This window comes from Urocitellus parryii, chromosome 10 (assembly GCF_045843805.1).
Source record: "Urocitellus parryii isolate mUroPar1 chromosome 10, mUroPar1.hap1, whole genome shotgun sequence".
Taxonomy (NCBI): Eukaryota; Metazoa; Chordata; class Mammalia; order Rodentia; family Sciuridae; genus Urocitellus; species Urocitellus parryii.
The window spans coordinates 74154467-74167256 of NC_135540.1; the positions used below are offsets into that span (position 1 = coordinate 74154467).

Below are 12790 nucleotides of genomic sequence, written 5' to 3' on the forward strand. Positions count from 1 at the left end.
GCCTCGTGAAGAGCCAGAACTTTCCCATGACCCACTGGCAAAGAGGCCACCTTTACCACAGTGTCAGTGTAGACTATTTGAGGAACTGGAAACCTCTGTCTCACTATCTAGTCGGCATGAGGAGCCCTTCTTTCTCATTATATTTGGTGTCAATAAAGACCAGTGTAGGCTCCTACTTTCACCTGGAAATGACAAGGTAGTGCCCCTCTCACCCGATGGAAGTAGTATCAGAAAGTCAGCTAAAATAGAATGTTTAAATAAGATCCAGAGTTTAATAGTATACTGCAAAAGGTCTGAGTTTCAGTAAAAAAAATTATCCAGGTTACTAAGAACCAAGAAGGTTTCAAACTGAATGAAAGAACACTGTCAATAGGTACTGAGATGACAGATATATTAGAATTATCCGACAAAGCTGTTATGATAAGAATGCTTTAGCAAGCAATTACAAGCATATGTGGAACAAATTTTAAAAATTGGACAACTTCAGCAAAGAGATAGAAGATACAAATAAGAATCAAATGAAAATTTTAGAACATAGAAATATAATAGATGAAATAAAAAGCTAAATTGATTGGTACAACTTCAGAGTAGTTAGAAAAGACAGAGGAAATAATCAGTGAACTGGAAAACAGAAAAATACAAAATATCTAATCTGAATAACACAGAGGAAATATAATGGGTGAAACCCTGTGGTTTGGATTTGGAATGTCCCCCAAAGAATCATGTGTTAAAGGCTTGGTCTCCAATGCAGCAATGTCCACAGGTGGGGCTTTTAGGAAATGGTTGGATCATAAGTGGATTAATCCATTGCTGAATTCATAATTTGAATGGACTATTAGGAATAACTGAAAACTATAGAAAGTGGGACCTGATTAAAAGTAGTGGGTCCTTGGGGTCATGACTTTGGGACTATATCTTGTTCTTCAGAATGAGGGCAAAATTGAGCCATTCTCTAATGAAGAAAAATTAAGAGACTTTGTAAGCAGGAGACCAACTTGCCTAAAGGAATGGTTTAAAGAAGTCCTGTAAATATAAAGAATACAATAAAAAAGTAACCACAGACAATCCTAATAAAGAACATGATAAGCAAAAATACTGATAAGAACAATAAGCTTTCCTTCTTCTCTTGATTTTTCTAAATTATGTTTTGTTATTGAAGCAAAACTGTAACTGTCTCATGTGATTCTAAATGTATATAGAGGAAATATTTAAGATAATCCTATTATAAACAGGGATAATAGAGGGATGTGAAGATAAAGTTTCTATATCTTACTTGAACTGGTAAAATGATAGATGAGTGGATGAGATGAGTTATTCATAAATAATTAATAACTAGGACAATTTCTAAAAGGCTATACAAAAGATACTCACAAATACTATGGATAAATCAAAATAGAATTCTAAAATAATGTTTATATAATGAACATCAAGCTAGGAAAAAGATAACAGAGAAATGAAAAGCAGAGAACAGTCAACAAGAAAGAAAATGGTATGTTAATTTCTAACATAACAATAATTATGTTAAATGTAAATGACCTAAATATCCCATTAGAAACCAAATATAAGTATAATGGACTAAGAAGACTATATAATATATTTTTTTAAAAAATATTTTTAGTTGTCAATGGAACTTTATTATTATTATTTATTTATTTATTTATATGTAGTGCTTTGAATCAAACTCAGTGCCTCACACATGCTAGGCAAGTGCTGTACCACTGAGCCACAACCCCAGCCCCATACAATATATTTTTAAGGAGGAATTCTCTTTGGATATTATGATCTAGGAAGACTGTAAGGAAAAGGACAAAAAAGGTACATCATGAAAACATTAATTAAGAAAAATAGGAGCAACTGCACTAATGTCACTTAAAGTAGACTTTAGAAAAAGGAAAATGAGATAGAGAGAGACATTCAAATCATCCCTTGGTGTTTGTGAGCTTGAACTTCAAGCACCTGCCGTGGATACCAAAACCCTCAGATGCTCTGATCTCTTAATGGCCAAGTATTTGCATATAACCTATTTTCCCATATACTTAAATTATCTTTAGATTACTTGTAATACTTATATTGTAAATGTCTTATTGTTTTGCTTAGGGAATAATGAAAAAAGTTTGTACATTTTAGTAAAGACATTTTCTAAAAAATTATTTTCAGTCTGCATTTGGTTGCATCCACAGATGTGGAACCTGCAGACATGTAGGGTTGACTGTTTATAATGATAAAAGGGTCAATTCATTAAATCCTAATGTGAGTATACCAAATAAAAGATGTTAAAAAAAATGTGGAGTAACAACTGGCAGAACAAAAATGAGAAATAAAAAAAGCTTCATTATTATAGCTGGTGACTTTAAGATCCTTCTTTCAAAAGTTGATGGAGAAGACTAGACAAGAGTCAGCAAAGGCCTGGAAGAATTCAACAACACCATCAACTAGCAGAGTCTAAATGACATGCATATGACACTCTATCCTACCACAGCAAATGTATTTTCTTTTCAAGTGCCCCTTGATGATGTGTTGACATAGACCATATCCTGAGCCATGAGACAAATCTCAACAAATTCAAAATTATTGACATCACGCACAGTGTGTTTTTTAATCACAATGTAACAAAACAGAAGCTCAGTAACAGGGAGAGAATAGAAAAATCTCCCAAACACTTAGAAACTAAATAACATACTTCTAAATAATCCATAGTTCAAAAAAGGAAGTCTCAAAGGAATTCGACAATTCACTGGATGGAAGGAGAATAAAAATGCAGCATATTAACATTTGTGGGACACAGGTGAAGCACAGTCAAAGACATTTATGACACTAAATGCATAGATTAGAAAAAGAGAAAAAGTCTTGCATCAAGAACCTGGGGTGGGATGGGGGAAGAGTATATTAATCCCAAAGTCTGATGAAGGAAAACATAATAACAATAAGAGTAGAAATCATTGAAACTAAACCAGAAAACCAATGAAAATAGAAACAGCTTTAATAAAATAGATAAGTATCTAGCAAGATAAATATCTAGCAAGAAAGGCAACACAAATGACCAATATCAGAAATTGACAGGAGAGGGAAAGCCAGGTTTTGATGGCATCCTTTGATGAGGTCAGGGACATAAGAGAATACCAAGGAACTGCAGCCTATGGGGTGGGCAGTCAGAGGATGGGGCTCTGAAGACATGGGACAGACTGAATGAACCTAAGGCGTCACGGCAAGGATAACCTGAACTCTGCAGCAAACTCCAGGGCCTTGGGGTGCAGTTCCTTGGGATTCTCTTAGGTCCCTGAATTCAGCAAAAGATGCCATCAAAACCTGGCTTTCCCCCTCCTGTCAATCTCTGATGTTGCTTTTCTTTTTTGTCAGTCTTGCCAGGTATTTATCTATTTTATTGAGTCAGTTTTTATTTTCATTGATTCTGTGTTTTGTTTCAATGATTTCTACTCACATAGTTATTGTATTGTTACTACTTTTTATTTTAACTCATGCATATTGATGTTCACTGTAGTTTTAATCTGAATTTTTCTTAGCAGCTAATGTTGAACAGCTTTTCATATGCCTATTTGCCATATGTATATAGTCTACATTAACATGGACTCCTCAGGTCTTTAGTCTATTTTTAAATTGGATTATTTTTTTCTTTTTGTTTTGTGAGTTCCTTGTATATTTTAGGCACAGTATTTTATTAAATATGTGGTTTACAAATACCTTCTTTTATTCTGTAGCTTGTCTTTTGGACATCTTCACAGAGACTGCTTACAGAGCAAAAGTTTCTGATTTTGCTGGTGTCCAATTTATTGATTTTTCTTTTTATGGAAGGTGTTTTTGATGCTAAGAACTTAACCTAGGCAAGACCCATAGATTTCTCCTATGGTTTTTCCTTCAAGTTCTATGGTTTTTTGTTTCAAATTTGAGCCCATGATCCACTATGTGATAATTTCTGTAGACAGTGTGAGACTTAGCTCTAGGTTCATTTATTCACTTTTGTGTATGGACATCCAAATGGTAGCTCCATTTGCTAAAATGTGATCTGTCCTCCACTGAATTGCCTTTGAATTTTTGTCAAAATCAATTGGGTATATTTGTGTGCATCTATTTCTGGGTGTCTGTATTTTTGACCTTCAGTCTTTTTCTGCTTATTTCTTACACTCATGTTCCTGGAATTAAATGAACCTTTCACAGAGAGTAATATTCATAAAGATGAACACAAATGAATTTAAATGAAAATCTCTACCTTTGAAAAAGATGGGTAATTTGTTTTCTATGCACTCTTTACTATTCCTCTTTCCAAATCTCATATAAAATGCCTTATACAGACACGGGAGACCTGTATTCCTTGTTTAACACTGAGTATTAATTCTGTCATGAGCTCTATGTGTTGATCATGACTGTTAGACATCAAACAACCCATCACTCTTCCTAGAGAGGTTTCTCATGGGCGAGAATACTAAATCCTCATTTGCTGCAAATCAGGTGACCTCCAAGGAAAAGAAGTCTTAGAGATATTTGATCTTCCCTCGCTTCCCATCTAAAGCTAAAAGACCTGCAATGTGCCCAACATTCTCAACATACATCTTCATGTTGGAGTATTAAGTTGGAGCATTATCTGAAGAATTTTCATTGAATATGCAAAAATAATACTCTATATGTGCAGATATCTGAAAACCCCATATCAGTCCAGAGCTGTTGCTTCTCATTCCTAAAGAATGAAACTTTTCTTTGAATTAAAAAAGTCAGTATTTTTAAAAACAATTTCGTTGGTTATTCTTAAATGTTTTTCTTTAGAGGAGCCAAGCTGTTTCATAAATCCGCAAAGTAGAAAACATGTGTGGACTGGATTGATAAATGACATCATAAAATTTCCCCAGGGGTTAATTTTTATCTTTGGTATCTACCAATTAAATGACCTGAACCTTTTAGCCAAGGAATTTCATGCTCTGACTTTTAATGTTTGCTAGTGTATTAGACACTATGATCAGAGATTTTCATGGTATTTTTCCTTGTGGTAAATGCTGCCCACAAGGAACAGAAATGTGGATTAACTCCTGTGTATACATATGGGTTCTCTCTCTCCCGTCTTTCAGATAGAGAGATGGCACTCTCTGTCGTTTGTACCTCAATTCCTTCTATTTGTCCATCTAACAAAAGGTTAAATATGAATGCTGCTACATTTAAAGACAAACAAATCTAGCAATTCAGTCTGTTTTGTGTCTTTGAATAAAATGCAATGCATCTGGGTTGAAAGAGGCCTTTTAAAACTAGCATTGTCTTTTAAGACAATCCTTAGTCTTGTTCATCTCTGATAAGTATCTGCATTATTTGCTTCAGCTCTTGTAGTTGAGAGGGTCACTCAAATAGCCACAGATTCCCTAAATGTTGACAGACACTAATAAATCAAATGGTATCGATTTTATGTCTCTAAGGGTGCATAATCACAGATTGCTTCTCTTATCCTAAATCACAGGGCTGGTGTTTTAAGTAGACTATTGGCTAAACGAGAGTCCAACTGTGAGTTTATGGACAACTTTGCACACATTTTTTCCCCACTGCAAGAAAAAAAATCCTGAAGTTACATATTTAATAGCCATTTGGGACTGCAGTATCACTTATCTCATCAAACAGTGATTATCTCCTGTGTTCTGCAAGTCAATATTTAGGTTTTTTTTTTTTTCATGTTATGTGATAAGGCAAGAGAAATATGCCATTACATAGTGTGTTTATATACTACTAAACTAGCATTTGAGAATTTAAAAACATTTCTAATAAGTGAAACATATGAAGTCTTAAGGATTGAGTTCAATTTTAAATTTCTTATTGCAATGTGACTTTTTCTACTTTGCTAGGATTTGATGGAGATTGTTTGGGTTTTAAGAATGAACGCAACATTAGTGAGCCAATATACTGATTTGTACTTTACAAATAAAGCATTTAATTAGAACACCAACAAATTTTTATTAAGTTAAAGCAATGTTTATTGGTGGTCATGGAAGGAGGTTGTGTGGTACCGTAGCCCTATTCTGAGAGCTATATCCAGCAAAAATCATGACATTGGTGAGCTTTGTCTAAGGCTCCACCCTTCCAGTGTTGTGTTCTGGTCACCTGAATGCTTGGTTAATGGGGGGAGGATGATGGCCAGCATTAATTAGGGAGTCATTCTTCCTGCCCAGTATAACCCAAGCCACCCTAAGACTTACAGTCTCAAATAATCAGTAAATAACAAAGCACAAATACACAGAAATATATTTACAGAATGCAAAGCCCCTGATAGATCTAGTTCACATAGGCTCTGAAACTAGACAAAAGACAAAATGGCTCCAGGAGTTTATTTAAGGGGGATCATGAAAGGCAGGGATAAGGATTCAAGGGTGGAGTCTTGCTTCGTGATGTCGTGCAGTCAGCAGGTTGATTGACATCTTGGCAGGTCACACCCATCTCAGGTGCTGCATGGGATCTTTGGCAGAGCTTGAGGGGGAAGTTCACCTGCATCAGGTGGTCAATCCCTGTGGGGGTGTCATGGGAGCTTCCCAATGCCAGACTTATCCTATCAGGAGGCTACTATGCTCAACAGTCTACACATAGCCCACAGACAGCTCATGACACCTGGTCATCTGTTGTGCCCTAGTTCTGGGTTGTTTCCGTCTCTGCACCCATACCCCCTCATCAAAATTTCCTGGTTGCATCTTATTTCACCAGTATGTTTTCCCTCTCCATTATTTCCCTTCCAAACAGGTACTAGCTACTCTGATCAAAATGACACAAGTCTTCCTAACATTCTCCCATACCATATATATTTCAAGTCACGTTTAAGAGAAAAATTAAACCCAAAAGAGTATGACCACATAGGAATTTCAAGTGTTGTGGAAGAGTCATATGCTGGTGGTTCCACAAGGCTTCTTTAACATCTTATTGTGTGAATAATTCCCTGACTAGTTTTCATAGGATTCAATCTAATCTATGTATGACTAATGACCAAGTTTGTCCCACTTGGTTTTTATTGCAAAACGTAAGATCACAATCCCAAATTAAAAAAAAAAATAATAAAAGTGTTAAATCTATGACACATTCATTTCATTCTTTTTTGTAGTTCTAATGTAAGTGGGGTAAATATTACAAGTAGAAATGCACATATGATAGATAATCTTTTAAAAATTACACCCTCAGTTTTGTGAACTATTCATTAGTGCACTGGTAATTCTTATTTTAATGGAATCATTTTAAAATTTGAAATAGTTCATTCATTAATTACTTCTTTAAATTCCTCAATTTTGAACACTCATTTATTTGTAAATTTATACAAATTTCTTGAATTCATATTTGTTGCGAGTTCTTAGTTATAGGAAGCATGGGAATTTTCATGAAGGAAAAATACCTAACTATTTGATATTTATGAGTTTTTCGTAGGTCATTATACAAATTTTACCCATCTACATCTTGTTGAAATGAAAGATGGGCAAAAAGAAGTGAGAGTGTGTGTGTGCACACGCGCACTCTCTCTCTCTCTCTCTCTCTCTCTCTCTCTCTCTCTCCCCAACAAGGAAAGTATCAACAAAAATTTAGCCTTTACTAGACTACAAAGTCATCAGCTTTCCAAACTCCAACTCCCAAGCCAATTCTTTTGCAGATGGCTCCCTTTGCTGCACTGCAGCCTTACAGACAACATCACCTTGTACATTTTTAAAGAAAAAGTTTTCTCAGTGTGTTCATCCATCACTCAGCAGCCCTGCAAGGCAGATGGCAAATTTGCATTTAGCCACACTCTAGAAACCCAAGTTTTGTTTTGGTATGAAGTCAATGATTTCATATTATTAGAGAGTGTGGAGTGCCTATTAACTACAGTGAAGTGTTAACCCAGTTTTAATCATGTTCCCTATTTAGAAAGTTGATTCTGTTATTTTAATCTGAAACATTATGAAAGATTTCAACTTAAAGTATGCTTGTAATTACAATATATAAATTCTTTGTTTTCTGTTAATGTCATATAATGCAAGTCTCCAAGTATTCCAAGTCTTCAAATGTCATATTTGCTTTCTTTTCTGATTAAAATTCAGACCTTTAGGTTTTAACCAAGAAAATATAAATGTCCAGATGCATTTATCATTTATTTTAGAATAAAATTTGGTTAAGCAATATAAAAAATATTTCTTGTCTGCAAAATTTTTACCATCTTCCTGTAGCTACTGATGAAATTTTTAACTTATTTTTTTGTGTGTTAATCATGGTATTCCAGTGATTCTTCATTTATAGTAATTTTAGAACTTTCATAGATATCAACAGAACTATGTTCCAGAGCAAATTATTTTAATTCTGCTCACTATCAACAAATAATATTAGTAAGTCATCTATAACATTTTTTTTCTCAATCCTGGGCTTTGAACCCAGGACTTCACACATGCTAGGCAAGCACTCCACCACCGAGCTACATCCCAGCCCCTCTAGTAATTTCACTGTTGCTCTGTGTATAGTTGGTTATTGTAAGGCATTAGTTATAAATTGGTGCCCCTTGGACTGTAGACTATTTTATTTTGCCAACTCATTTCTTTTTATTTATGTTTTATTCAATTTGTGAACATACAATTTCAGATGAACATATACTCGAGTTTTGCCATAAACAAATTTTATATGTAGCCTATTCATTTTAAATGTCTATAACTGCCTGGCATTTAAATTTGGCACATTGGCTAGAGATCATAAGAAGGATAAATAGGAAAAATTGAAATAGGCAAAAAATATAGGAAAACATCGCATGCAAATATAGCTTAGGGGATGAATAATTTTTCAGTAGGAATAATCCTGAAGAATAAAAATCATCTATTTTTTTGTGAGAAGCACTGGGCCTATGCAACTGAAAAGTGATATAATCTGAAAATCTTTGATTATGAGGCTGGGTATCAATATCTCTTAGGGTTTGAATATGTGGTATCCTCCGAAAGCTCATGTGTGAGACAATGCAATTCTGCTCAGAGGTGAAATGATTAATTATGAGATTTGTTACCTAAATGGTAGATTGATCCACTGATATGGATTAGCTGGGTGGTAACTGTGGGCAGGTAGGATGTGGCTAGAGGATTTGGTAGATTACTGGGGGCATGTCTTTGGGGTTTATATCTTGTCCCTGGTGAGCGGAGCTCTCTCTGCTTCACGGTTGCCATGTCCTAAGCTGATTTCCTCCTCCACACTTTTCTACCATGATGTTCTGCCACACCTAAGACCCTGAACTATAGAGCTACGGCCTGAGACTGCTGAGACCCTGAGCGCCAAATAAACTTTTCTTCCTGAAACTGTTCTTGTGAGGTCTTTTGCTCACAGTGTCAAAAATAGTGACTAAAACAACATCAAAGTTGAAAGTTTATCAGATTAACATACATTCATAAGATAGCTAGGAATCTGTTGGAGGAATTAAAAGCCAAGCATGGCAAAAGTGAGGTGGATGAGATTATTGCTGCAAATTATAGTCAATTCTATAGGTTCCAGCCATATTTGAATCTGTATAACATCAAAGCAGGGAGAGAAGCTGGAAGTGCTGATAACATACTTTCCTAGGAGGAGAGTTCTTCACCCAATACAGATGAAATTGATCTCTTTTGGGGAAAAAGATGCCACTCAAATGTATATACTGAAGTGGCAAACAGTACGCATGATGTCAAACCTTTGAAGGACCAGTTCAAACTTCTATTGGAGAAATGCACCTTGGTTTGCAAATTTAAACCTCCTTTATTCAAACAATTTTTCAGGTCAGAATGATTTCATAGTTTGCTGATTTTATGTGCAGTGTGATAGAAGAGTACCTTCATTCATTGCCATAGCCCTAGCAAAATCATATATGAAGGCAAAAGTGAATACTCATGATTTAAATCCTAAGAAAACTATAGTTAAGTTTTGGTGTAAAAATTTGTGCTAAAATTTCTTTTTCATTTATAAAATAGTGGTTAAATATATAAAACATGAAATGAAACCATTTAACCATATTTAAATGTATAGTTCTGTAACATTAAGTATATTTATATTATTTTGTGTCCATAATTGCTATCCATCACCAGAACTATTTCATCTCTCTCAACAGAAACTCTGTACATGTACATGTATATACTAATTGTTTATTCCTCCTTTCCCTAGCCCCTGGCAACTATTATTCTACTTTCTGTTTCTATGAATTTGACAACTATATGTACATCATATAAGTGGAACCATACAATGCTTGTTATATGAGTGGTTTATTTCACTTAGCATAATGTTTTCAAGGTTCAACCACATAGCATATATCATCAGAATTTACCTCCTTTTAAAAGCTGAATAATATATCATTGTATGGATATGTCTTATTTTGTTTATCCATTCATCTATTGATGGACACTTGCGTTGTTTCTATTTTTCAGCTATTGTAACTATGCTGCTATGAACATGAGTATATAAATATCTCTTCAAATTCTTGCTTCAATTCTTTCAGGTATATTTAATTCCAGAAGTGAAATTTATGGGTGAAATGCAATTCTATTTTTAATTTTTTGAAGGTCAATCATACCATTTTATTTCACATTTCTATCATCAGTGCCCAAGTGTTCTAATTTCTGCACTTTCTTGCCAATACTTGCTATTTTCTGTATATATATATATATATATATATATATATATATATATATATATTAGATGTTGATGGACATTTATTTTATTCATTTATTTATATGTGATGCTGAGAATTGAACTTAGTGCTTCTTACATGCTAGGCAACCATTCTATCACTGAGCCACAACCCCAGTCCTATTTTCTGTTTTTTTTGACAAAGGCCATCATAATGAGTGTTAGGAGGTGCCTCATTTTCATTTTAATTTGCATTTATCAAATTATTAGGTGAGGTTGAATACTTTTTCAATGTGCTTATTAGCTATATATATCTTCTTTGGAGAAATGTCTGCTCACTTTTAAGGTGGATTTGTTGTTGATTTGGAGGAGTACTTTATATATTCTGGATATCAATCCTTTATTAGATGTATGATATGCAAATATTTTCTCCCATCTGTAGGCTACCTTTTTACTCTGTTGGTAGTGATCTTTGATGAATAAAAGATTTTAACAATGTTCACTTATTTTTCTTAAATATATTTTGATGTCTCTTAAGAAATTATTGCCAAATATAAGGATATAAATATTCATCTTATGTTTTATTCTTAGAGTATTATAGTTTTAGTTTTTAAAGGTATTGGTTAACTTTTTTAAAACATTTTTTTAGTTGTAGATGGACATAATACTGTTTTTATGTGGTGCTGAGGATCGAACCCAGTGCCTCACACATGCCAGGCAAGTGCTGTACCACTGAGCCACACCCCAGCTTGGTATTGGTTCATTTTGAGTTAATCTTTGTATATGGTATAAGGAAAGTGTTCAGTTTCATTTTTTATTTTTTCATATGGGTACTCAGTTTCTGCAACATCACTTGCTGAATACTTTTCATTTCTAAAGGAAAATTTTAGACTATATTCTGCCTTTTCTTCCCTTCTTAAGTTTAATTTGAAAAAATCTTAGTGTACCTGCTACAGGAATTTCTGGATTAACACAGACACAGACACGCACTTCAGTAAACTAAAAACCACAAGAATTGTGTTTGCAAGAGAACTCACTAGGTTGTTTGGGAAAAACATGACAAATAAGACATCACTGGATATATAGGCTAAATTTTAGAGAAGACTTTCTTAACATTATGAAGATTCAGAAACTCATGTAGGGTTAAAGAAGGCAAGGATAAGCAACTTGCTTTAGTATTATGGTTGAATCTCTATTATACATTTTTGTAAGCATTAGTGAAAACAATTATTTAATGAATCACAGTATTTTAAAACCACAATGACAGCAGGCCACAGACTGCTATTACATAATACCATAAGTCTATTCACCACCAGGTCTGTAAATCTCATTTTATGACTGAATATGAAATTTATTTGAAATAAATTCATGATGATTTTTCCTTTACAATTTTTATAATAATTTAAAAGTACTTTTAGATACCATTGATTAGAATTTTATTCTGATCATATAATTTAACTATGAATAAATATTTGATATATTGAATATTTTACCAATCTTGTATGAACATTAACTTCTAGTGAGGAACCTCAGGTAAAATTAAACCAAATTTATACTACTAGTCTGATTTTTTTGGAAATAGCTGATACTTCTAGACTTAATCGTTAACTTTTTACTCAATTTTATGTGGCTGTGAATATGTAGTTCAAAATTAAATATACTCAAAAGATTAAGATAATTCAATAGCAAAATAGCACACCGTAGGAAAGGGAAGTTTCTTTTCCAACTTTATTGAATTATGAGCAATACATTATTATTTCAAGACATGAATTTTGAATCCAATGGTCTTAAAAATGTTATAAATGAAGAGTGTGATGTGCATATTTTTCCAAATTCTTCATTTAGAGTAAAAAATTTGGGAAAAAATAACAAAAATACATAATTCACAATTTTGATTCAGGCTTTGTGTCATTTTACGTATGAATAACAAAATATGAGGAAAATATTAATCCAGGGAAACAAACCATTTAATTATAGTATTTATCGTGAATTTTGTGTGGAACAAAATTCTGGAAAAACAGAATAAAACTATTTTGAAGATGTTTTCACTGTTATCTGCTTAGGTCCGTAGTGTTCTCTATTCTCAACTACTTCATTTAAATAATATGTTGTTAATGATTTCTAGCCGAATGGAATATTAAGTTGCTTGTAATAGAAGAAGTACTTTCCAAGTTTCAATCACCTTTCTTCATTATTTCTCAACATATTAAAGCATGTCTGTTCA

At 33.6% G+C, this 12790-nt stretch overlaps 1 long non-coding RNA gene across 1 annotated transcript in view; it reads left to right on the plus strand.

Annotated features, from left to right (window-relative positions):
- Window positions 1-12790, plus strand: part of LOC144257283 (uncharacterized) — a 362905-nt gene that overhangs the window by 19120 nt on the left and 330995 nt on the right. The window lies entirely within an intron of this gene.